Genomic DNA, 23,743 nt, shown 5'->3' with positions numbered 1-23,743 from the left:
GTCTTCACTAGCTACAGCTTGTTCACTGTCAATATAGGTGATGTCCTAAACTTCCAATACCCTCCTTGCTCTGTCTCAGGGCCCACCGCCTCCTCCTCCCAGTACCCAGCTCTAGATGCCAGACTAGACTCCAGCTCAACAGGGTCTTGTTTCCCCGCTGATTCCTTCAAGCCCAATCCCTTTCATGTGGTTTCGCTACATAGTAGTTAGGGACAGATTGGAATCTCGCTCATCCATTCATGTCTACAATAGCTACTGCTTCTACATTGTCAGTAAAGGTGATGGCCTTATATTGTAATGCCCTCCTTGCTGTGTCTCAGGGCCCACCGCCTCCTCCTCCCAGTACCCAGCTCTAAATGCAACAGAAAATAGACTTCCTTATTTTTTTTCTACTTGTACAGTGTTGTGTAGAGCTGGGGGAGTCTTGACGTGTTTTTTTAAATGTATTTATAGGCTGTAGAAGCTCTACACAGTCCAAAAAAAAAAAACAAATTTTTCCCCCATTGACACTAATGGAGTTCGAATTTGATGTTCGATCACCCAAACAATAATGCATTATTTGACCGAATAGCGATCGAATCGAATAGTGAGTTATTTGACCAACACTAGTACTGACACCCTCTCTACTCTGTCGTGGGTGCTCTACTTGTATAAGCGGTTAATAGAACAGGTTCTATAGGCATCTTTGTGGAATCAGCTGACAAGGGTGTAAAAGGAGTGCGCTTCTTCTTGACGCTAACATGGACCTGTAAGGCTGAGTTCATACTTGAGTTATTTAGTCAGTGACTGCCCAAATAAGTGAAGTGTGCAGTGATTCTAATAGTGACGCCTGTCATCTGCATGTCATACTGACTCACAGTGTTATTTCACTACCACAGCAGACTCCCTATGCGTTTTACTGCAATGCACAGTGTTCTACACCACTATCAAGGCTCTCTTCAGGCCGGAAATAGACGTTTTTTAACACGATTCGCCGCGAATATATTCCAATCAAAGCAAATCTTTTCGGAAAATTCGGCAAACCGGCCGAATCGAATTTTTGAGAAATTCGCTCATCTCTAGTGTCAACGCTGGGGTACGATAGTTTTATTCCCAGGTAAGGGAGAGCATTTCAAACCTGAGTAAAAGGGAATTTTTCAGTTATAGTCTTTTGAGGGATCCCAATATTTAAAATTTTGCATTTTGACAAGTTTATCTTATAAAAACTAGTATTACTAAATTCTGAGATAGTTTGCAGTAGTGCTTCAATGGATTCAATTGGGTTGGTAAGTGTTAGAATAATATCATCTGCGAACAATCCAATGACGTGGGATATCTTATTAATAGTCTATCTAATTATTAGATTTTCTGAGCCAAAGGTTCTATCGCTAAAGAGATGTGATGGAGATGTGATGCTGGATGTGAATACATGTGCTGTTGGTGTGGTATATAGTGCCATAATGGCGGATAGAATTGACCCATTGAATCCAAAATGTTTTCTGGAGATAGGACCAATGTAAGCGGTCAAACGCTTTTTCAGTGTCTAAAGTAATAAAGGTAGATTGGAGGTTATGGTATTCACAATGTTGGATTAAGTTTAACATACATCAAGTCCCCTCTGGGGCCTGTCTACCTTTTACAAACCCAATTTGATCTTTGTTAATAAGTAGAGGTGTTATAATAAGAAGTCTTTGTGCAATAATTTTGGAATAGATTTTGACATCATTATTTAATAATGAGATTGGTTTATAGTTGTGAACTAGAGATGGGTCCTTTTTGTGGCTTAGGAATTGTAATTATGACCGCTTTTAACATCTCTTTAGGGAAAGTACCCTTTTGCATAGCTTGGTTATAAATATTTACCAGAAAGGGGGACAATATCTGTTTACATGTTTTGTAATATTCAGAGGAGAAACCGTCTATTTCTGGTGACTTATTCAAAGATAGAAAAGAAATTACTGACTCAATCTCCTGAGAATTGAAAGTTTGATTAAGCTCCTTAAGTTGTTGTGATGACAAAGTGGGTAGTTTACATGATTTTAAAAATTCTTCTATGTGGAGATTTGTAGGTTGTAAAGTATTAGGGTCGTCCTTCAAATTATACAAAGAGAAATAGTAATCTTTAAATGCATTCACAATGTCTTGTGGGTTGGACAACCTAGCTTTAGCAAGGGGGTGGAGAACGTGGGCTTTTCTGTTTTTGGTTGCTTTAGATTTTAATTGCTAAAAGCTTAGCAGATTTGTTGGCTTGACTAAAGAATCTAGATTTTATTATTCTATACAATTTTTCCTGTTTGGAAATCAACAAGAATCTTAATTCATTTCTACATTTGAAAGGTTCTTCCGAGATTGAGGCAGTAATTTGAGACTTGTGTAATAGTCCTAATGACCTAATTTTCCCCAATAGCAAATCTAATTGTTTGGTTCTTTTTTTTTCTCCCTAGAGGCTATTTGTAAAAGAAAACCTATCATATAGGCTTTATGGGAGCACCACAGGATCTATTGTAGGAGTGTTATTGATATCAAAGAACTCTTTAAGACAAGTTAGGATGTATTTGCAGGTCTCCGGGTTTACGAAAAGAGAGGTATTATTTCTCCAGAGCAGAGTTGGATTTGTCTCTAGTTCTTCCTGTATGGACAGTACTACCGGAGCATGGTCAGACTATGTAATGTTGTGGATGACAGCACTTTTAACCATTTGAAGAGACCATTTATCTAAAAAAAATAGATCAATTCGTGAATATAATTAGTGTGGTTTTGAATAAAATGTGTAGTCTTGTTCAGAAGAATGTAGGCATCTCCAGGTGTCATGTAAGTCTTCTTGTAAAAGAAATTGTGCTAAGGTAGGTCTTGATTTGACATTCTTGTTGGATGTATCAAGGTCTAAGTTTGGAGTACAGTTAAAGTCTCCGCATATAAGTAAAGATCCTTGTTGTAGTTTTTTTGCTTTTTTAACAACTTTTTTAATGAAAGCCATTGGCCGATCGTTGGGAGCATAGGTATTCAAAATTCTTCGTAGAACAGTATTGATTGTGGCTACTAAAATGATATATCTGCCTTGTTGATCCGATTCTGTATGGATTAAAGAAAATGATAAATTTGCACTGACAGCAATTAAACTCTTTTTTTTGAGTATATCTTGAGTGGAAGATATGAGGAAATTTGTAGAGTGTTTGCTACATTGAAATGTGTTTCTTGTAGGCATATTATGTCGCATTTCAATTTTCCAGAGTCATCCCATAATGCTCTACGTTTGAAAGGGCTGTTAAGTCCTTTAACATTCAAGGATAGAATGTTGAGAACCATTGTTGGAAAAGGTTTGCATGCTGTGGTAAATAGCAAATTGCAGTGCCTTGCAACCTTTTTGTAAGGGTAGCCTGTGAAACCTCAAAAATTAAAAAAAAAAAAAAAAAAATTACCAAGTAAAAGGCACAAAAAAGTAAAAGGGAGGAAAGATAACCAGAACAAACAGAATATATGAATCCAAAAGGATTCAAACTGCAGTAGCATACTGCACTTTGTAAACATGAAGGCAAAGAGGCGAGCACTGAGCCTTCAGGGTGGTCGATACAAAAGTGGTGTAGGAGACAAACAATTCAAACTGTAAAGAAAACAGGGTCCCCTGATCCAATTTACTAAATAAACATGTAAAAAAAATTTTTCCTTTTGTTCTCCATTCAGTAGTAATATTATTGAACTTGAATCAGCATTTTGGTCTTTCAGTATATGTATATCCCAAAGTTTCAGCAGATCACTACTCACCTGGGGCGTCTTAACAACATGGAGAGATCCATTCTTTGTGAACTGGGCTTGACTGGGAAGCCCCATTTATATGGGATTGGATGGTTCCTAAGTGCTTGTGTGATTGGAAGAAATTTTTTCCTTGCCAAAATGGTTGCTTGTGATAAATCAGCGAACATGGAAATATGAGCAAATGGATCAGGTAAGGTAGTTTTTCTCCTGGAATAAGCCATTAGCTGTTATTTAAAGTGGTTGCAGTGGACACATGCCAGAACATCCCTAGAAATCTTATATGGAATATAGGATGGTTTGGGAATTCTGTGCACTCTGTAAATATTAAGCTCATAAGAAGCAGCATTGGGAATTATTGCAGTAAACAAGTTTTGAAGGTATGCTGTCAACTCTGTTGCTGAGATGTTTTCAGCAATGCCTCTGAACTTAATATTGTTCCTGCGAGATCTGTCTTCCAGATCAGCAAGATTCAACTGAACGGAATCAACTAAATTGTTGTGAGCACATTCACCCATCTTGTTTTCAATATGATCAACTCTGTCCCCAATATCATGCAACTCCCCTTTAAGCTGTTGAAACAGTGAAAAAAAGTCACTATGAAGAGAGCTTCGCAGGGACACTAGCATTTGCTTAAGAGTAGTATCTGATATAGGCTGATCAGAAGTAGGAAAGGAATCTATTGGGTCTAAGGAAGATTCTTCTATTGCAGCAAATTTATTAGAGATTTTCCTACCTTGTAAATCATCATTGGAGGAAAGTTTCTGCTTTGATTTTACAGGGCTGGTGCCTGTTGAATATATTGAGAGGTTTCTTCCAGGATTGTTTCCTTCCTAGGAGATTGCATACTTGTTGGAATCTGAAAGGATTGTAGATGAAGCTGCATGTGTACGTGAAGTAAGCCTTCTGGCTCCATCTTGATCCCGTTGGTGCTCAGAGGAAAGATAAACGTTTGTAAGTTTCCTAGGCAGTTTAGTGTTTCTTCTTTTTCCCATCTCTCCTTTGAGTGCAGGAGAAGCTGAGAGGGAGAAAATTGTTGTTGTGTTTGCCTCCTGCTTGTTGGTATAGTAGCCGAAGTATGCTCTTTCTCTGCAGCCCTACCAGAAGACGTCTATCTCAGTCCAAGCCATAAAAATTTCTGTATTTCTCTAACAAAAAATACAGATATTGATTCTGATACCACTTAATATCTATCAAAAAAGACATAAAAATGTATTTATTTCTGTAAAAATATACAGATATTTCATTCTGATACCACTCGCAATCTATCAAAATAAATGGCAAAATGTCTGTATTTCTTTTAAAAAATTCAGATATTTAACTCTGATACCACATGCAATCTCTCAAAATAGCCATGAAAATTTCTGTATTTATGTAAAAAAAATACAGATATTTAATTATGATACCACTTGCAATCTATCAAAATAAACATAAAAATGTCTTTATTTCTGTAAAAAAAAACTAATATTTAATTCTGATACCACTTGCTATCTATCAAAAAAGCCATAAAAGTTTCTGTATTTCTGTATAAAAAACATATATTTAATACTGATACCACTTGCTATCAAAAAAGACAAAAATTTCTGTATTTCTGTAAAAAAATACAGATATTTCATTCTGATACCCCTTGCTATATATCAAAATAAAAAACAAATCTGTATTTCTGTAAAAAAAACAGATATTTTGTTCTGATACCACTTGCTATCAAAAAAGACAAAAATTTCTCTATTTCTGTAAAAAAATACTGATATTTCATTCTGATACCACTTGCAATCTCTCAAAATAGTCATAGATTACAAGCAGTATCATATCTTGCAATCTATAAAATAAACAAAAAAATTTCTGCATTTCTGTAAAAAAAATAGGGATATTTCATTTTGATACCACTTGCTGTATATCAAGTAGGCCATGAAAATTTCTGTATTTTTAAAAAAAATACAGATATTTAATTGTGATACCACTTGCAATCTCTCAAAATAGTCGTAGATTGCAAGCAGTATCATAACTTGCAATCTATCAAATATTTTCTGTGAAAAAAATACAGATATTTAATTATGAAACCGCTTGCAACCTTTCAAAATAAACATAAAAAACTTCTTTATTTCTGTTAAAAAATATAGATATTTATTTATACCACTTGCAATCTATAAAAAAAAAAACAGAAAAAAAATCTGTATTTCTGTAAAAAAATACAGATATTTTGTTCTGATAACACTTGCAATCTATCAAAATAAACAGAAAAAATTCTGTATTTCAGTAAAAAAATAAAGATATTTTATTCTGATACCACTTGCATTCTATCAAAATAAACATAAAAATTTCTGTATTTCTGTAAAAAAATACAGATATTTCATTCTGATACCACTTGCAATCTCTCAAAATAAACATAAAAATTTCTGTATTTCTGTAAAAATTACAGATATTTAATGATGATACAACTTGCAATTTATTAAAATAGAAAAAAATTCTGTATTTCTGTATTAAAAAAAAGATAGTTAGTTCTGATACAACTTGCAATCTATCAAAATAAACATAAAAATTTCTGTATTTCTGTAAAACAATACAGATATTTCATTCTGATACCACTTGCATTCTATCAAAATAGTAACATTTCTGTATTTCTGTAAAAAAAAATACATATATTTCATTCTGATACCACTTTCTATCAAAAAAGCCATAAAAGTTTCTGTATTTCTGTATAAAAAATACAGATATTTCATTCTGATACCACTTGCAATGTATCAAAATAGAAAAAAATTTTGTATTTCTGTAAAAAAAAAACAGATATTTCATTCTGATACAACTTGCAATCTATCAAAATAAACATAATAATTTCTGTATTTCTGTAAAACTATACAGATATTTACTTATGATACCACTTGCTATAAAAAAGACATGAACATTTCTTTATTTCTATAAAAAAATACAGATTTTTCATTTTGATACCACTTGCTATCTATTAAAAAAGCCATAAAAGTTTCTGTATTTTGTTTAAAAAAATACAGATATTTAATTCTGATACCACTTGCTATCAAAAAAGCCATAAAAATTTCTGTATTTCTGTAAAAAACTACAGATATTTCATTCTGATACCACTTCCAATCTATCAAAATAAACAGAAAAAATTTCTGTATTTTTGTTAAAAAATATAGATATTTAATTATACCACTTGAAATCTATCAAAAGAAACAAAAAAGTGTCTGCATTTCAGTAAAAAAAAATACAGATATTTAATTCTGATACCACTTGCATTCTATCAAAATAAATAGAAACTTTTCTGTAAAAAAATACAGATATTTAATTCTAATACCACTTGCTATCTCTCAAAATAGCCATACACATTTCTGTATTTCTGTAAAAAAAAAATACAGATATTTAATCATGATACTGCCTGCAATCTATCAAAATAAATATAAAAATTTTTGTATTTCTGTAAAAAAATACAGAAATTTAATTATGATACCACTTGCAATCTATCAAAATAAATAGAAAAATTTTGGTATTTCTGTAAAAAAAATAAGGATATTTCATTCTGATATAACTTGCAATCTATCAAATAATCAGAAAAATTTCTGTATTTCTGTACAAAAAATACAAATTTTTAATTATTATACCAAATGCTATCAAAAAAAGCCATAAAAATTTCTGTATTTCTGTAAAAAAAAAAAAAACGATATTTCATTCTGATACCACTTGCAATCCATCAAAATAAACAGAAAAAATTCTGTATTTCTGTAAAAAAATACAGATATTTCATTCTGATACCACTTGCAATCTATCAAAATAAACACAAAAATTTCAGTATTTCTGTAAAAAAATACAGATATTTCATTCTGATACCACCTGCAATTTAAAAAGCCATAAAACTTTCTGTTTTTCTGTAAAACAATATAGTTATTTATTTCTGGTACCACTTGCTATCTCTTAAATTAGCAATAAAAATTTCTGTATTTCTGTACAAAAATACAGGTATTTAATTATAATACCGCTTGCAATTTATGAAAATAAACATCAAAATTTCTGTATTTCTGTAAAAAAATACAGATTTTTAATTATGATACCACTTGCAATCTATCAAATAAACAGAAAAATTTCTGTATTTCTGTAAAAAAATACAGATTTTTCATTCTGATATAGCTTGCAATCTATCAAATAAACAAAAAAATTTCTGTATTTCTGTAAAAAAAATACAGATATTTCATTCTGATCCTACTTGCTATCAAAAAAAGCCATAAAACTTCTGTAGTTCTGTAAAAAAATTAGATATTTATTTTTTATACGACTTGCTATCTGTCCAAAAGGACAGAAAAATTTATGTATTTCATCACTAATACAAATATTTAATTATGAATCACACAGCTGCATTACAAGTGATATAAGCCTCAAAGTAGATAGAGGCAGAGGGCCCTGAGGGAGGTGCTCGGTAAAAAAAATTAGCCAGTTTCATAGCTACATTGCAAGTTATAGACCTCAGAGACAGAGTAGAGGTAGAGGGGCCACTAGGGCAAGGAGTAAAAGAAGATGCCAAAGGCTGTGAACTTGCAGCAGCAGGTGTCAGCAGGCCTTGCAGCAGTTGACGACTAATCAGTACACTCTGCAGAGGGGGTGTTGAAGTCATTGCCGATCCAAGTCTTTTTTCATTTTATAAATTGATTCAGTCGACATTTTCTGTGGAGAGACGAATCAGCTTGTCACTCATTACGCCCCCAGCTGCACTGAACGCTCTTTCAGATAACACACTTGCGGCTGGGCAGGAGGCAAGGATCTGAATGGCATGTTCTGCCAGCTGCGGCCTTTGCTCAAGCTTGAATACCCAGTTGCACAGTGGGTCCTGGCTTTGCAGGTTGCAGATGTCCCATGCAGAGCTCAGGTATTCCTGCACCATGACTTAGTACCGCTGCTGAGTGTCATTGGCAACTGCTGCACAACTGGCGGCTTTCCTCCGCTTGCACCCATGCCACTTATGGTAGTTGTTTGGCTGCCATGGCTGGTATAACTGCCATAGGGATCCCTGCTGCTGCTGCTGGCATACAGAAAGGCTCAGTCCCTTACAAGCACTTTTTGGTAGTGTTGCATTTTAGGTCCCCTGTATTGGGGAAAGATGAGTTGTTGTATCTCAGGCTTGTAATGTGAATCAAGTAATGTATCAATCCAATAGTCGTCAGTGTTTGTTTTTATGTGTTGTATGCGTGGATCTTTGGCTATGCACTCCTACATGAAGGCTGTCATTTGGCTCAAAGTTCCCACAGCTGAGGTAATTCTGGACCCACAATCCTGTGGGTCCAACTGCAGCAAAGGGGCGTCGTTCTCCTCCTCCGCCTGGTCATGCCATCAATGGAACATGCCGCCTTATGTTTGGGTGGATGGATGCTATGTACCCTCAATATCCTCCTCTGCCCCATCCTCCCCTTCTCCCATGCCTGCAATGTCCTCCTCATCCTTTTCCACCTCCTTCTCTTCCTGGATTTGTGGTGCACTATGGCTAGTAGGCACACATGTCCGAGATGATGTTTGAAATGTCATCTCTTGATGCAGTGTCTGCTCTGTGTCGTGTCCGAGATCCACCATCATCTGTTCCAGCAGGCATTTGATGGGGATGGTGTCACTGACACTGGCCTGATCTCTGCTGATCATCCTGTTGGCCTCTTCAAAAAGAGGACAATACAGTGCACAAGTCCACAATTTGCAGCCACTCTGCAGGGCTGAAGAAAGGTAGTGTAGGTATACGTCTGAAGCGAACAGACTCTGCATCGTAATCCACCACCGCTTTCTGTTGTTCATCCACCCACTGCAGCATGTAAAAGGTGGAATTCCAATGTGTGGCCACATTACAAATTAACCGGTGCACTGGCAGTTTGAGATTTCGCTGTAAATCCACCAATCTGGCCTGACAAATTCCTGGCCTTCAGCAACAGTAGCTGGAGGCCTGGGTATGTCCTAAGGAAGCGCTGTACAATCAGGTTTATGACGTGAGCCAGGCAAGGTACATGTGTGAGTTTCCCACAAAGCAGGGCTGCCAGCAGATTGGCCGCGTTGTCACACACGACCTTGCCTGGCCGAAGTCTGATGGGAGTTAGCCATATGTCCTCCTGCTCCCGCAATACACTTAGAATAGCTGCGCCAGTGTGGCTGACGGATCCCAACCTTTGCAATCTCAGGACTGCGTGGCAACGTCTGAATTGTGCACTGTAATAGCAAACTGCAGGTTGTTTCTGGCAGTGAACAGATGCTGCAGAATGGGAGGTGCTGGGTTTCAAAGGCAAAGTGTCCCTGGAGGAAGAGGTTGATGCAAAAGAGTGAAAGGAAGAGGTGGAAGTGGAGGTTGAGGAGGAAATTGCATGGCAATGTTCTCTCCGGGGAGGTAGGTATGTAGGCCTTGCTGAAGATGCATCTTCCCCTGCTGCCACCAAAGATACCCAGTGAGCTGTAAAGGAAATATATCTTCCCACTCCATGCTTGCTCGACCAACTGTCGGTTGTCAGATGCACTTTGCACGAAAGCAGAAACACATTTCTCTGCAAAATACTGTCGCTTAGGCATAACGTACTGTGGCTTTGCACAGAGGAATGCGTAACTGAATGCATTGGAGTCCACCAGACGGTAAGGGAGGAGCTCTAACGCAATCAGCTGTGCAATTGCCGCATTGATTAGCTTTGTTTTGGGGTCCTTTGGGCCATATTTCCTCTTGCACTCCAGCATCTGGGGGATGGAAGGTTGGATGCTGCTAATGCTAACCACAGAAAGCTTGGACGATGGGGTAGAAGTTGTGGGGGATGGCAATGATGCCTGGTCTTGACTGCTAGTATTGTGATAAACAGCAGCCGATCTGCGTTGGAGCTCCAGCTCACCGCTGGTGGAGCCTGAAAAAGGTAATGCTCGGCTACATGCCCCACTCAAATTGCTGGCAGCAGCAGAAGGAGGAAAAGCAGCGGAGGAAGATCGAGCAGTTTGAGCTTGCTTCTTGGGCAGAGGTGGTCGCACAGAGCTCTGTGCTTTGACCAGTTGTTCCCTCCAGGTTATCAGGTGGATACTTTTGAAATGAGTGCTCATGCAACTTGTTCCAAGTTTGTTTGGGTTTTTGCCTCTTTTCAAGTGTTGAGCACGCAGTTTGCAGATGACCATAGTGTTGTCATCACTATGGACATTAAAAAATGCCCACACAAGCGAACATCTATCTGGGCTGAAAGGTGCTCTGGAGCTGGTGCTCGTGGTGGCGGTCCGCAGATTTGGAGGCATAGCTGTGGTGACAGCTCCCGACGATTTACGACTATGACTTGCCTCGCTGGTACTTGAAGAATCCAGAGTGTGGGCAACTTTTACCCTCTTCCTCCCTCTCCCTCTTTGAGGGCGCTCTGCAACCTCCTCCTCCTCTTCTTCTTCCTAATCCTCCTCTTCTTCCTGCCTATGATGATCTCCTTGTTCGCCCCATGTCTAATCAAGGACATCATCATCATCATCAGAAGAGACAGTTTACCTATATGTGCCGAAAGGAAGCAGAAGCCTTTGGAGCCAGTTTGAATTGGCTCGTCTGGCTCAGAGTGTTCCGGTGAAAATTAACCGGGGGGGAAAGCCTGTGAACTGACTCCCTTCTTTAGATGAGTGAAACAACTAAGCATCTTGAAGGAATGCTTGTAACTCCGCCTCTCCAACCCCTCGGTGGGACTCCTCTACATACTGCTGTACACGTGACTTTCCAGCCGCTGATGAAGAACTAGGAGAAACAGGTGTATCATGGGCTGTTTGGGACACCTGTAAGGCCTGTGTCTGGGACTGGGATGAAGAGGGGGTAAAATCACTTGACCCAGGCTGGGTCATGTACTCCACTACGTCTTGTTCATGGTGTGGCAATTATGGACGCCCACCACTACCAGCAGCACTTCTTGTTCTTGGGTCTGCAGCTAAAAACAAACTAATACTGCCTTGCTTGCCACCCCTGCCAAAGCTGCCCTTTCCTCTTTGGCCAGACATTGTAGAATTTTTTTGTGTGGCTTGACACCCTGCAAAATACTTAGTAGCTAATATGCTTCATTCAGGACTGCACCAATACAGTACAATCCAACAATCTAGCTGACTAATAGTGTGAGTCTAAGTAAGGCAAAATTGGTGAGATTGAAAAAATTACTGATTCTGATTATCTTTTTATTACACTGCTGTTTTTGTGACTTACCTAACATGTAGAAAAAGAACACATTTTTAAAATGATACTAACTAGTTTTCTATTGGAGGAAAGTAATTTTAATGTCAGATTTGCCTAAAGATTTATACCTATTACAATTGAAAATGTTAAATGTCTGTAAAAATTATGGATGGGAAACTATGTCAATTCATTGAGATATGTCAGAATTTAACACATTGTATATGTCATGATTAAGTTGCCCTATTATTTTTTTTTCTTGACATGACACTGTCAGCAAAGAATGTTTCTTTCTAGCCTTTGTCCTCTGTCTCTATCCATTGTTGTGATGGACAAGACAGAAAGGTGTAATATTGTAAGAAGATACAGGACTAACAGTATTTTTAATGATGAAGTGACAGTCCTGACAGATGATAAATGAAAGTATGCATACGGACCAGTAACAAGTGGCATTCAATCACTGTCCAATATTTTTTGCCACGTTGAAAGACAATGCAATCTTCCTAGATAGCCGTTACACAGCAACTCTGACAGCGGCCTAATGTTCTTGACTTGTTCCAAAAGTATTACAAAATTCATCATTTTTAATTCAAATTTTTAGAGTCATTTTGAATAAAATGTACAATTTTTAATACCTTACTTCCCTAAATTCCAAAAGTTTAAGGCTTTATTTGAATTACCTTCACTACTGAAACAATAGTTACTTTTCTGTAGTACCATCTGGTCTTTATTTGATATTGCATGTGCTTCTTTTTAGCAGGACTCCTAACTAGTGTTGGTCGAATAGCTCACTATTCGATTCGGCAGCTATTCGGCCGAATATAGCAAAAAAATTTGGGTGGTCAAACATCGAATTCGAGTCAATGGGAGAAAAATTTGGGTTTGTTTCAGCACTGTGTAGAGCTTCTACAGCCTCCAAACAGATGTAAAAAAATACATTATAAAAGGATACATGAAAAGATACATTGTAAAGAGATACATTGTAAAAGGATACATAAAAAGATACATTATAAAAAGATACATAACACTATTACATACCCCTGGACTTCACATTAAAGTGCATTAAAGAAGATTAAAGTGCACCTGTCAAATCAATTTTAGGCTAAAGCTAGGTACACACTTCCAATAATTATTGTTAGAAAATGAACGATTACGACCTAAAGCTCCGCTGATTGCTCTGCTCCCTGAGGAAAGGGAAACCCTGATGACAGCAAAGGCATCATCAGGATTTCCCTTTCCTCAGCAACTCAGGGATGGTATCTCCATTCATCCTCTATTGCCCTGCTATTGCCTGCGGTTACAGCTAATTGAAGGCACCTGCTTTCAATTAGCTGTGACCGCACAGTTCCCACGGTCCAGGAATCCCACAATGACATTATGATTTTTTTTTTTTCCTACCGAATTTTTGCTGTCGAATGCAGCAAAATTCGGTTCGGGTCTACCGAATTAGAACAGCCATATTCAGGTCGAATAAAGGGACAACCCGAATTCGAACATCAACACTACTCCTAACCTCTGACATGTCCAATGACAGGTGGGTCAGATATTTTGATATAAACTGGTGTCAAGCCAATAAAAATAATAAAAATGGAAATAAAAGAAAATTATAACTAAAATAACAGCTACAAAAAAAATTAAAGTTATTATGGGTGGTGAGGGTTAATTAATAGTTGCTATTATTTGTATTCCAGCAACAACTGTAGTTTATGTATAACTCTCATCCATTTTTATTGTTTTATTGGGGCTATTTATTTGGTTTTATTTCACATTTTTTTTAATCTCAGTAATAAAAAAAATGGGTTTTAGATTTTTAGTATTACTTAGCATTTAGTTGCTATAGTTTTTTCTGTCATTCGTTCGCAGAAGGTCATCATTAAAAAATATATAAATCCAAGTACCACATATTTTCCCCCCTAATGCCAAAGCCAGCAAGCTGTAGTAAATCTTTCTGTTACCCAAAAATTTTCAGGTATGCAAATGTTTTCCACCTAGTGGTAGTAGTCTTCACCTATAGTCAAACTCCCATTCAGCCTTGGTAGGCTGGGTGTGCTTTTGTTGTCCTTTCAGTGTCATTAAGGGTTCAGGTAACAAAGCTAAAGGTCATACACAGCTTGACTTTGAGCTAAGATGATAATCCAAGACACCAATCAGGGGTCGGTAGGTACAGGGGAGGTAGGACCACAGAAGTGTCACACTTACCTGTTCTTTACTAAAACACAGGCATCTCTCTCTTTCACATACGGGCAGTTCTGTTGCTAGGCGTGCCTCTGTTTCCAAGCTTTATCAACTCCGCCAATGCCGCTGGCCAATCATAAAATAGCCTCTCGATCAGCCCTGGCTATTTAGTTAGCTCACAGACTGCACTCAGTGTTCCTGCAATGTAATTTGAACCCCTAGTTCTGTGAACTAGTTCCTGTTCACCTGTGGCTTAATTCAGTGTTTCCTCTGTCCAGCACGACTCGTTGTCTATTCTCTTGGTTCCCAGTCAACTTGCTCCCAGTCTCCCTGTGCTGTTCCAGTGTTCCTGTCAGTCTGTGGATATCCCTGAGTCTCCTGTTGCTTCCAGTGTTCCCTGTGCCCGCAGTGGCCCCTGTGTCTTTAGTTTCTGTCTCCTGGATTCTGGCAATTGACCCCTGACGTGTGACCTGACCTCTCTTGTTTGCTGCCTGTCTCGACCCCAGCTTTCAACTATACGCCTGCCTTGTGATTTTGCACTGTACTTGCCCACCTTGGTGTGCCCAAGGACCGCAACCTGGCTGTAACCAGCAGCTCAACACCCTCACCATCAGAGGCTCTGGAAAAAACCTAGTTATGGCTTAGATTCTGCGCCTTGGCCCTTCCTAAGGCTCACACCACCTCCATACAAGCCGCAGCGCCCCCTAGTGGCCCTGTCTCTCCGTGCATGACAGTTTGCACGAACCATGTATACACCCTCCCAGACCACAGCAGACCCCAACCAACTACTCACTCAGAGGCTGGATGTCCAGGAAGCTACTCAAACCCGGGTACTCCGCCTGCTCTATTTGCTCACTACCTGCCTGGTTCAACTTCTGGTCCCCTCCAGTGCACCTGCAATACCAGTGGCCTCTGCACTTCACCTGCCACCCCCACAATGATTTTCTGGGGATCCCAAGACCTGCCGTGGCTTCATCAACCTGTGTAACATCCACTTTGAACTTCAGCCACAAAGTTTCAACACAGACCGGGCTAAAGTAGCCTATGTAATCTCTGTACTATCCCGAGAGGCTCTGGTATGGGCGTCCTCGCTCTTGAAAATGAAGGATCCGGTTACAGGCAATTTTGAAGCTTTCCTGAGCCTTTTTAGGAGGGTTTTTGATTAACCTGTTTGCGTCTCCTCCGCAGCCAGTGTGCTCCTGTGCCTCCGCCAAGGGTCGCTTACTGTGGGACAGTATTTAGTCAAATTTCGTACTCTGGCGGCTGAGCTTGCCTGGAACAATGATGCGATCCACGCTACCTTATGGCAAGGCCTTTCTGACCACATCAAAGATGAGTTGGCTGGCCGAGAGATTCCCGCTGCTTTGGATGACCTGATCTCACTGGCCACCCAGATCGATTTTCATTTCCAGGAACATTTCCAAGAAAAATCTTGCTCAAGGAAGGTCTTCTCGTCACGATTAGCTCCATCTCTTCAGTGTCCTCTGGAACCTCTAGTCCCTGCTGTTTGTCCATCCTTGGAAGAACCGATGCAATTGGACCACTCACGTCTTTCTTTTAAAGAAAGGTCCACGCGCTTATCTACAGGCCTCTGCATATATTGTGGGCAAAAAGGACACTTTATTAAACTCTGTCCACACAAGCAGGGAAACTGGAGTGCCTAGTATGCTCTGAGGGGGCATGCTAGGTCACTCTTCTCTCCCCTCCACTCAGCGTCCATCCATAACCATTCGGCTTCATCACAATAAGTCCATGCTAGCCCCCAAGGCCTTTGATTCTGGGGCTGCAGGTAATTTTATTTCTGCTTCCCTTGTCAAGGACTTTGCCTGGCCTATAAAGCCTTTGCCTCAACCCCTGCGAATCTCTGCGGTGGATGGAACCATTTTGTCCTGCAGACAAATTTGTTTCCAAACTCTGCCCCTGCAAATGTCAGTGGGTGTGCTTCATCTTGAGACTTTAACTTTCCTCATTCTCTTGCAAGCCTCATCTGCAGTCATCCTTGGCCTCCCATGGCTTCACCTTCACTCTCCGGTAATTGATTGGTCTTTTCCTGAGGTATTCGCCTGGGGCCCATCCTGCCACTCCCAGTGTTTGATCAAGGTCAAGCTTCTCAAGTCACTTGCTCTTTCCACATCGGGGGTTGCTGCTTCCATCCCTACACATACATGGACATCCAGGATGTGTTCTCTAAATGTAAGGCCGAGCAACTTCCTCCACAACATTCCTATGACTGTGCCATTGACCTCCTACCGAATTCTACACTTCACAGAGGTCAGGTATACCCCCTCAGTCTCCCTGAGATCAAGGCCATGAGCGAATACATTACAGAAAATCTGCAAAGGGGTTTTATACGCAAGTCCTCTTCTCCTGCTGGTGCAGGGTTCTTCTTTATTCTTTGTTCAGACTATCGTGGTCTGAATGCCATCACTATTAAAAACCGCTACCCGCTGCCACTTATCGCTGAGCCCTTTGACTGGCTCTGAGGGCCTAGGTCTTTACCAAACTAGACCTCCAAGGCTCCTACAACCTTATCCAGATCAGGGAGGGGGGCGAATGGAAGACAGAGGAGTGCCTGTTTGAATGCCCACAGGTGCACTTCCTGGGCTACATTGTTTCCAAGGAGGGTCTCTCCTTGGATCCCGAGAAGGTTTCAGAAATCCCCGACTGGCCACTACCCTGCGACCTCAAGGCTACTCATCGTTTCCTGGGGTTCACCAATTATTACCCGCAATTCATCAAAGCTTACTCTACACTGGTAGCTCCCATTACTACATTGACCCGGAAAGATGCTGACCCAAAGAATTGGCCTTCTGAGGTTTTTGTGACCTTTCATGCCTTAAAGTGAGTCTTTCTTTCTGGCCCAGCTCTGGTTCGGCCAGATGTCTTCAAACCCTTCTCTATTGAGGTTGATGCCCCATCTGTTGGAGTGGGGGCTGTTCTCTACCAGACCCCCACCAGAGCTTGAAGCCCATGTGCATTTTTTTCTAGGAAATCCTCCCCAGCGTAAAAGAATTACTCTATCGGACACAGGGAGCTCCTTGCCATCAAGCTAGTCCTAGAGGAATGGCAGTATCTTTTAGAGGGTTCTCCTCACAAGGTCACTATCTTCACAGACCACAAAAATCTCCTATACCTACAGTCTGCTTGTTGCCTCAACCCCCAGCAAGCTCGTTGGTCTGGTTTTACTCCCATTTTGATTTTTTAATTACCTTTAAACCTGGTTCTGCTAACTCCCGAGCTGATGCTCTCCCGCTTCTTCGATTCACAGGATTCAGAAACCACTGTTGAGTCAGAGGTTATTATCCCACCAGCCTGTATCCTTGCCTTGACCTCTGTTCAGGAATCTGCTATTCCCCCAGGATAAATCTTGGAGCCTCTTCAATTCTGCACCAAATTATTATGTAAGGCACATGACTCTAAACTGTCAGGCCACCCGGGCCGTCACAGAACTTTCACCCTTCTCTCCCGTCTTTACTGGTGACCCAACCTTCGTAAGGATGTGACGAACATTCCTCACTGCTTGGCTGGTGAAACAAGTGGCTTTTTAATAAAGTGGAGTTGAAAAAAACAGGACTCTGATGTTGTGCATTAGGGAGTTGTGTCTGTTTGACTGTTGAGTTGTGTCTGCTTGACTGTCAGTTTTTGTTTTAAATAACTTTTTTTTCCTTTTTCCTTGTTGACCTTTAAAGGGGAGTGGTCAAAGCTTCACAGGTGATTTAAGTTCCGTACAGACTCAGCTTGAGCTTGCTTACTGCTTGGCTGGTGAAACAAGTGGTTTTTTAATCAAGTTGAGTTGGAAAAAACAGTAGTTAAATCCTTAAAGTACCCACAAACTGTAAGTAAACTTTTATAACTCCTTGTAAACAAAAAAACATTGTAACTGGGAAAATGAGTGGTATCAAGGTGGAAGGTTTGATTCAGTTCAAAGTCTGCCACATGTATGCACAAATGGAGCAACAGCTCCCAGGTAAATACCGCTGTGACAGATGTGAGCAAGTCGACTTTCTGGTATCTCGCATTGGAGAGCTGGGGAAGCGCATTGCAACGCTAAAATCACTGGATCACCTTGAGAGGGGTCTCCTGCTCACTGAGCAGGCATTTAATGGCTTAGATGTGGAGGGTGGAGAGGTTAATCAGAATGAACATGTAGGGAGTTGGGTTAATGTCACTAGAGGGAGTGGTAAGGGCTCCCAGAAAAGGAAGGCCAACCCAGTGTTTGAGCACCCCAACATGTTTGCAAAGTTATGTGGAGATGTGCAGGTGGCAGACCCAGTGGTGGCAACTCTAGATGTTACTGCTACCCCTAACAGCCAGGAAAGCAGCACATCTAGTAGTGGTCGGGAGGGAAACACAGGAAGGAAAAGACAATTGGTAGTCATAGGGGATTCTATGATGAGGAGGGCAGATAGAATAGTTTGTCGCCCGGATCCCTTCAACCGAATGGTTTGCTGTCTCCCTGGTGCCAGGGTTCGGCATGTGGACAGAAAGGACAAATTACTTGGAGGGACTGGACAGGACACAGCTGTCTTGGTCCATGTTGGAACCAATGACAATATAGATGGAAGATGGAGAATCTTTAACAATCAGTTTAGGGAACTAGTTTCAAGTTGAAGAAAAGGACCTCCAAGGCTATGTTCTCTGGAATATTTACTGTGCCATGCGCAACACAAGAAAGGCAGAGGGAGCTTAAACAGCTAAACGCATGGCTTAAGTCCTGGTGCAAAAAGCAAGGGTTTGGGTTCATAGAGCACTGGGCTGACTTTTCATTGGGGGACAACCTGTATGCTAGAAATGGTTTGCACCTAAAGGAAAGGGGGTCTGCTGTGCTATGGGAAAGATTTAGGGGAATGGGGGAGGGATATTTAAACTTTGACAGAGGGGGTGAGACAGTTAAATAAGGTAGCAGAAAGGTTAGTCAGGGGTCAGAAACTAGTGGAGGGTGGATTAGAAATAGTTGGGGGGAGGGTTATGGATAATTGTAAGGAGCTTCCCATGTTACAAACATTGAATTTTGCAGTACTAGTTGTCCTGAAAAACAAAAGGGTTTGTAAATGCTGGTAAATGAAGCAATGGTTTAAAGAGCCTGTTCACCAATGCTAGAAGTCTAGCAAAAAAGATAGGGGAGTTGGAAGCCTTAATGAGTGAGAAGGATTATGACTTAGTTGGCATTGCATGACTGGGCTGTCAATATTCCTGGGTATACTCTCTTTGGTAAAGACAGAGTCAAACAAAAGGGTGGTGGTGTCTGTCTGTATGTGAGAAGTGATCTAAAAGTGAATGTGAAAGAAGAAATTGCGGATGGAACAAGCAATGAGGTTGAAGCATTATGAGTGGAGTTGAATGTGGGGTTGAATGTTGGGAAACAATATTGTCCTCAAAGAAAACAGAACAGAAATAGGAATGATTCAAGTCTGTTCTACAAAAGCACACTAAAAAGTATATTCCAATGGGTAATAAGTTTAAGAGACTAAACTTAAAACTTATGTGACTCAAAGCTGATGTTATGGATCAAAAAAAGGGCATTCCAAAAATATAAAAATAAAGGATCACCTTCATCATTTGAAAATTTTAAAGAATATAACAAAAGATGTAAAAAGGAGATAAAATGTGCAAAACTTCAAAATGAAATATATTACTAGCAAAATGAATAGATCTGAGCATGTAGGCCCCTTAAAGGATGTCTCTGAGTTGGTACCTGGGGATAAAGAAAAGGCAGATTTACTAAACACTTTTTTTTAACTCTGTGTACACAAAGGAAAATGACAGAGCTCAAGTCCAAATTCATAATAGCAATGTCACCGCCTTAAATGAGTCACAATGGCTTTGAATTGATATATTTGAGATACAGCCGGGGAAAATTAAGGTTGACAAAGCACCAGGACCTGATGGATTACATTCACGTGTCCTCAAGGAGCTGAGCTCGGTAATTTCAAAGCCATTATTTCTAATTTTTGGAGACTCTTTAGTCATTCGCAAGGTACCGATGGATTGATGTAAGGCCAGTGTGGTTCCTATCTTCAAAAAGGGAGCAAAGTCATTACCAGGTAACCAGGTCCTAGAGAATTTGATAAAGAACCACATAGAGCAGTTTCTGCTAGAAAATAATAGTATAAGTGATAGTCAGCATGGCTTCAAAAAAGACCGAAGTTGTCAAACAAATTTACTCTCTTTTTATGAGGAAGTAAGTAAACAGGTAGACAGTGGAGTAGCAGTTGAAATAGTGTACTTGGACTTTGCTAAAGCATTTGACACTGTACCACACAGATGGTTAACCCTCCTAGCAGTAATCCTGAGCATGACTCGGGGTGGAAAAAACTTGCAAAAAGCGGTAACCCCGAGTCACACTCCGGATAACTTTGAAAACCCTCCCTTACCTGTGCCCCGCACTCCAGCGGCGATCAGATGATCCCACTGTGATGCCGAGACGCCTGTCCGTCGGGTGTGGCCGTGTGGGAAATTTAAAAGCAGATTACTAAGTAATCTGCTTTTAAATGCTGCTCGGGTCAGCCATGTCGCTGCGCCTAATATCAGTGAGATGCGATGCACCATGCAGGATTTCTGCATGGTGCATCACATCTAACCGGTGATGCGATCAGCAATAGTGAATTCCGGGAGTGATGCCAGTGGGAAATCGCCCCTATTTACTAAAGCTGCTTGCATCACCTGGTGAGTGTGATGTTCGCAGCCTCCGGATGATGTGAGCGGCATCATTGGTGGATGTAGGGGAGTAATCAGGGCAGGGACATCCCCATCGCTTCACCCGTGCAAGATGTGACATCTTCCGGGTGATGCAGTGGAGGGATGGATTCTGGGGGCAGAAAATTTAAAAGCAGATTACTATGTCTTTTTTACAGTACAAAACACAAAAAAACACATAAAAGTATAAATACATATTTTAGCGCACCAAGCATCATTGCCCAGTGCACTGATTTACATTTTGCCCACTATTAGCCCTGACCTTGATCTGACCTTTTGATGACTTGTAAATCACTTCCTAAATGTATCATTTCATCACTTTGTCTTTGACCTTGATTGTTCCTGACTGATTGCTGGAGACCACATGGCATACAAAAGGCATCTTGCCGGCGCAAGCACTGTTTTGGAGGAATTTTAAAGCAGCCATTGCGATTTGGAGTCCTTTGTGGAATCGAGCGATAGTGTTTCACCAGGAAATTTGTCATCAGACAGCGAAAGCGAACTGAGCGACGATTCTGAACCTGAGGTTAGTGCTGTGCGCACATGGTGCTTCATTGACCTTGATGCAGACCAGGTAGCACTACCAAGATTTCCATTTACCGGCGCACCTGGGATGAAAATAGAGGCTGAATGCGATGACCCCCTGGCATACCTGAAGTTGTTTTTGATTGATGAAGTTATCAAAAAAATTCTGCGGAGACAAAGTGGTAAGCTACTCTGTGTTTGCTAACTTTTTTAACAAAGTTTTATGCCAACATGTATGCTACTCTGTGTTTGCTAACTTTTGAAATTTTTTTCTATGCCAACATGTGTGCTGCTCTGTGTTTGCTAACTTTTGAAATTTTTTTCTATGCCAACATGTGTGCTGCTCTGTGTTTGCTAACTTTTTGAAATTGTTTGCTAATTTTTTTTTTTTTGCAAACATGTGTGCTGCTTTGTGTTTGGTAACTTTTAAAAAAATGTTTATGCAAACGTGTGCTGCTCTGTGTTTGATAACATTTTACATTTTTTTATGCCAACATTTGTGCTGCTCTGTGTTTGCTAACTTTTTGAAATTGTTTGCAAATTTTTTTTTGCAAACATGTGTGCTGCTGGGTTTGGTAACTTTTAAAAAAAAATTTATGCAAACATGTACACTGCTCTATGTTTGCTAACTATTTAAAATTGTTTTTTGCCATCATATATGCTGCTTTGTGTTTGCTAACATATTATTTGCAACTGTCACACTATAAAAGAACATATCCTAAAATACCTTTTTTCATTTTGTTTTATGCAGGTACGCTGGACAACAACAAGGTGCTCCACACCTGAGGTTTGCAAGAAGCAGAAAGTGGGAACCTGTGACCAAGGTTGACATTTGGCTGTTTTTGGGCTTGGTGATCCTGCAGGGAGTTGTGGGCAAACCCATGTAGAAGTGGTACTGGTCCAAGAATAAAATGATTTCCACTCCATTCTTTGGCACAGTCATGCCAGAATACCGCTTTTCCCTCATCATGAAGTACCTGCACTTCGCAAACAATGAAGAATTTGATGAGACTACCCATCCTGCACCAAAACTGAAGAAAGTTTGGGAAGTAACTCAGATGATTCTACAAAATTTCCAGCAAACCTATGTGCCAGAAAGAGATGTCAGCATTGATGACACTCCAATGGCTTACAAGGGAGGCTCAGCTGAGTGCAGTACGTTGCATCAAGGAGGGCACGATTTGGTGTGAAAACGTATATGCTGTGCAAATCCTCATCTGTCTACATTTGGAATACAGTACTGTACACTGGAAAAGCGACACAGTTTAACCCCAGATACAGCCATTATGGATTGGCAACATCTTCAGTGCTATCCCTCATTGAGCCATTGCTAGATCAGGGCTATTGTGTCACAACTGACAATTTCTACACCTCTCCTAAGCTTTATGAGTTCCTTCTGCAACACAGAACCAATGCCTATAGAACCGTTAGGGCTAACCGGCGCAAACCTACTGTTTGCAAAAGGGAAGCTCAAGACAGGATAAATTACAGAGAGGCAAGATGATGGCCCTGAGATGGCGTGACAAGAAAGATGTGTGCCTGATGAGTACTGTCCATGATGCCTCCAAAACGTGCGAAAGATGTGATGAAGCCACAGATGGTGATTGACTACAACAACACCATGGGGGGTGTCGACAGAGCTGACCAAGCCATGACATTTTACCCAGCGATGAGGAAACAGCAAAGGAAGTACTACAAAAAGATTTTCAGGCGTTTAGTTGAGCAGTGCCTATGGAATGCCTTCATTCTGTACAAAAAAAATAGTCGGAGGCCTGTGAATCATTCAGACTTTGTTTTGCAAGTTTCCGAATCCATAGTTAGGAACCACCAAACACCATCAGTGGCTATGAATAGACCTGGACCTCGTGCTTCCACCGTTGTCAACTCAGAATGCCTGACCGGTCGTCACTTCATTGAATATATAACACCAACTCAGAGAAAGGCAGCACCTACAAGGATGTGCATGGTTTGCTGCTCAAAGACCGATGACAGAGGAAGGAAGAAACGCAAAGAAACCAGGTTCTACTGTCCTGACTGTGATGTTGGACTTTGTGCAGCACCCTGCTTCAAAATCTACCACACCTAGGATGTCTACTAAAAATGTAAATATTTTTTTTTTCTAAAATTTGCATTTATTTAATTTTATTAATTATCAATAATAGTGCACCTTTTTTTGGGAAAATTTCAGTGAGAAATTTTTGATAAAATATTTTTTTTTTGATAAATTACATTGTTGTGGTCTATTATTTCATTATTTTTTATAATTATGTATTATATTATAATTTATGACTATATTATATTAAATATATATAATTATTATATCCAGAAGTTAATCCTAAGAATAACAGGCCCACAATATAAACAAAACTTTCTACCCTGTTTCCCCGATGATAAGACACTGTCTTATTTTTTTTTGAAGGCCAAAATATGCTCTAGGGCTTATTTTCAGGGGGATGCCTTATTTACCCATGAAGAAGACTACAG

Source organism: Pyxicephalus adspersus, chromosome Z, assembly GCF_032062135.1.
Source record: "Pyxicephalus adspersus chromosome Z, UCB_Pads_2.0, whole genome shotgun sequence".
Taxonomy (NCBI): Eukaryota; Metazoa; Chordata; class Amphibia; order Anura; family Pyxicephalidae; genus Pyxicephalus; species Pyxicephalus adspersus.
Note: the sequence above shows the minus strand (reverse complement) of the source record.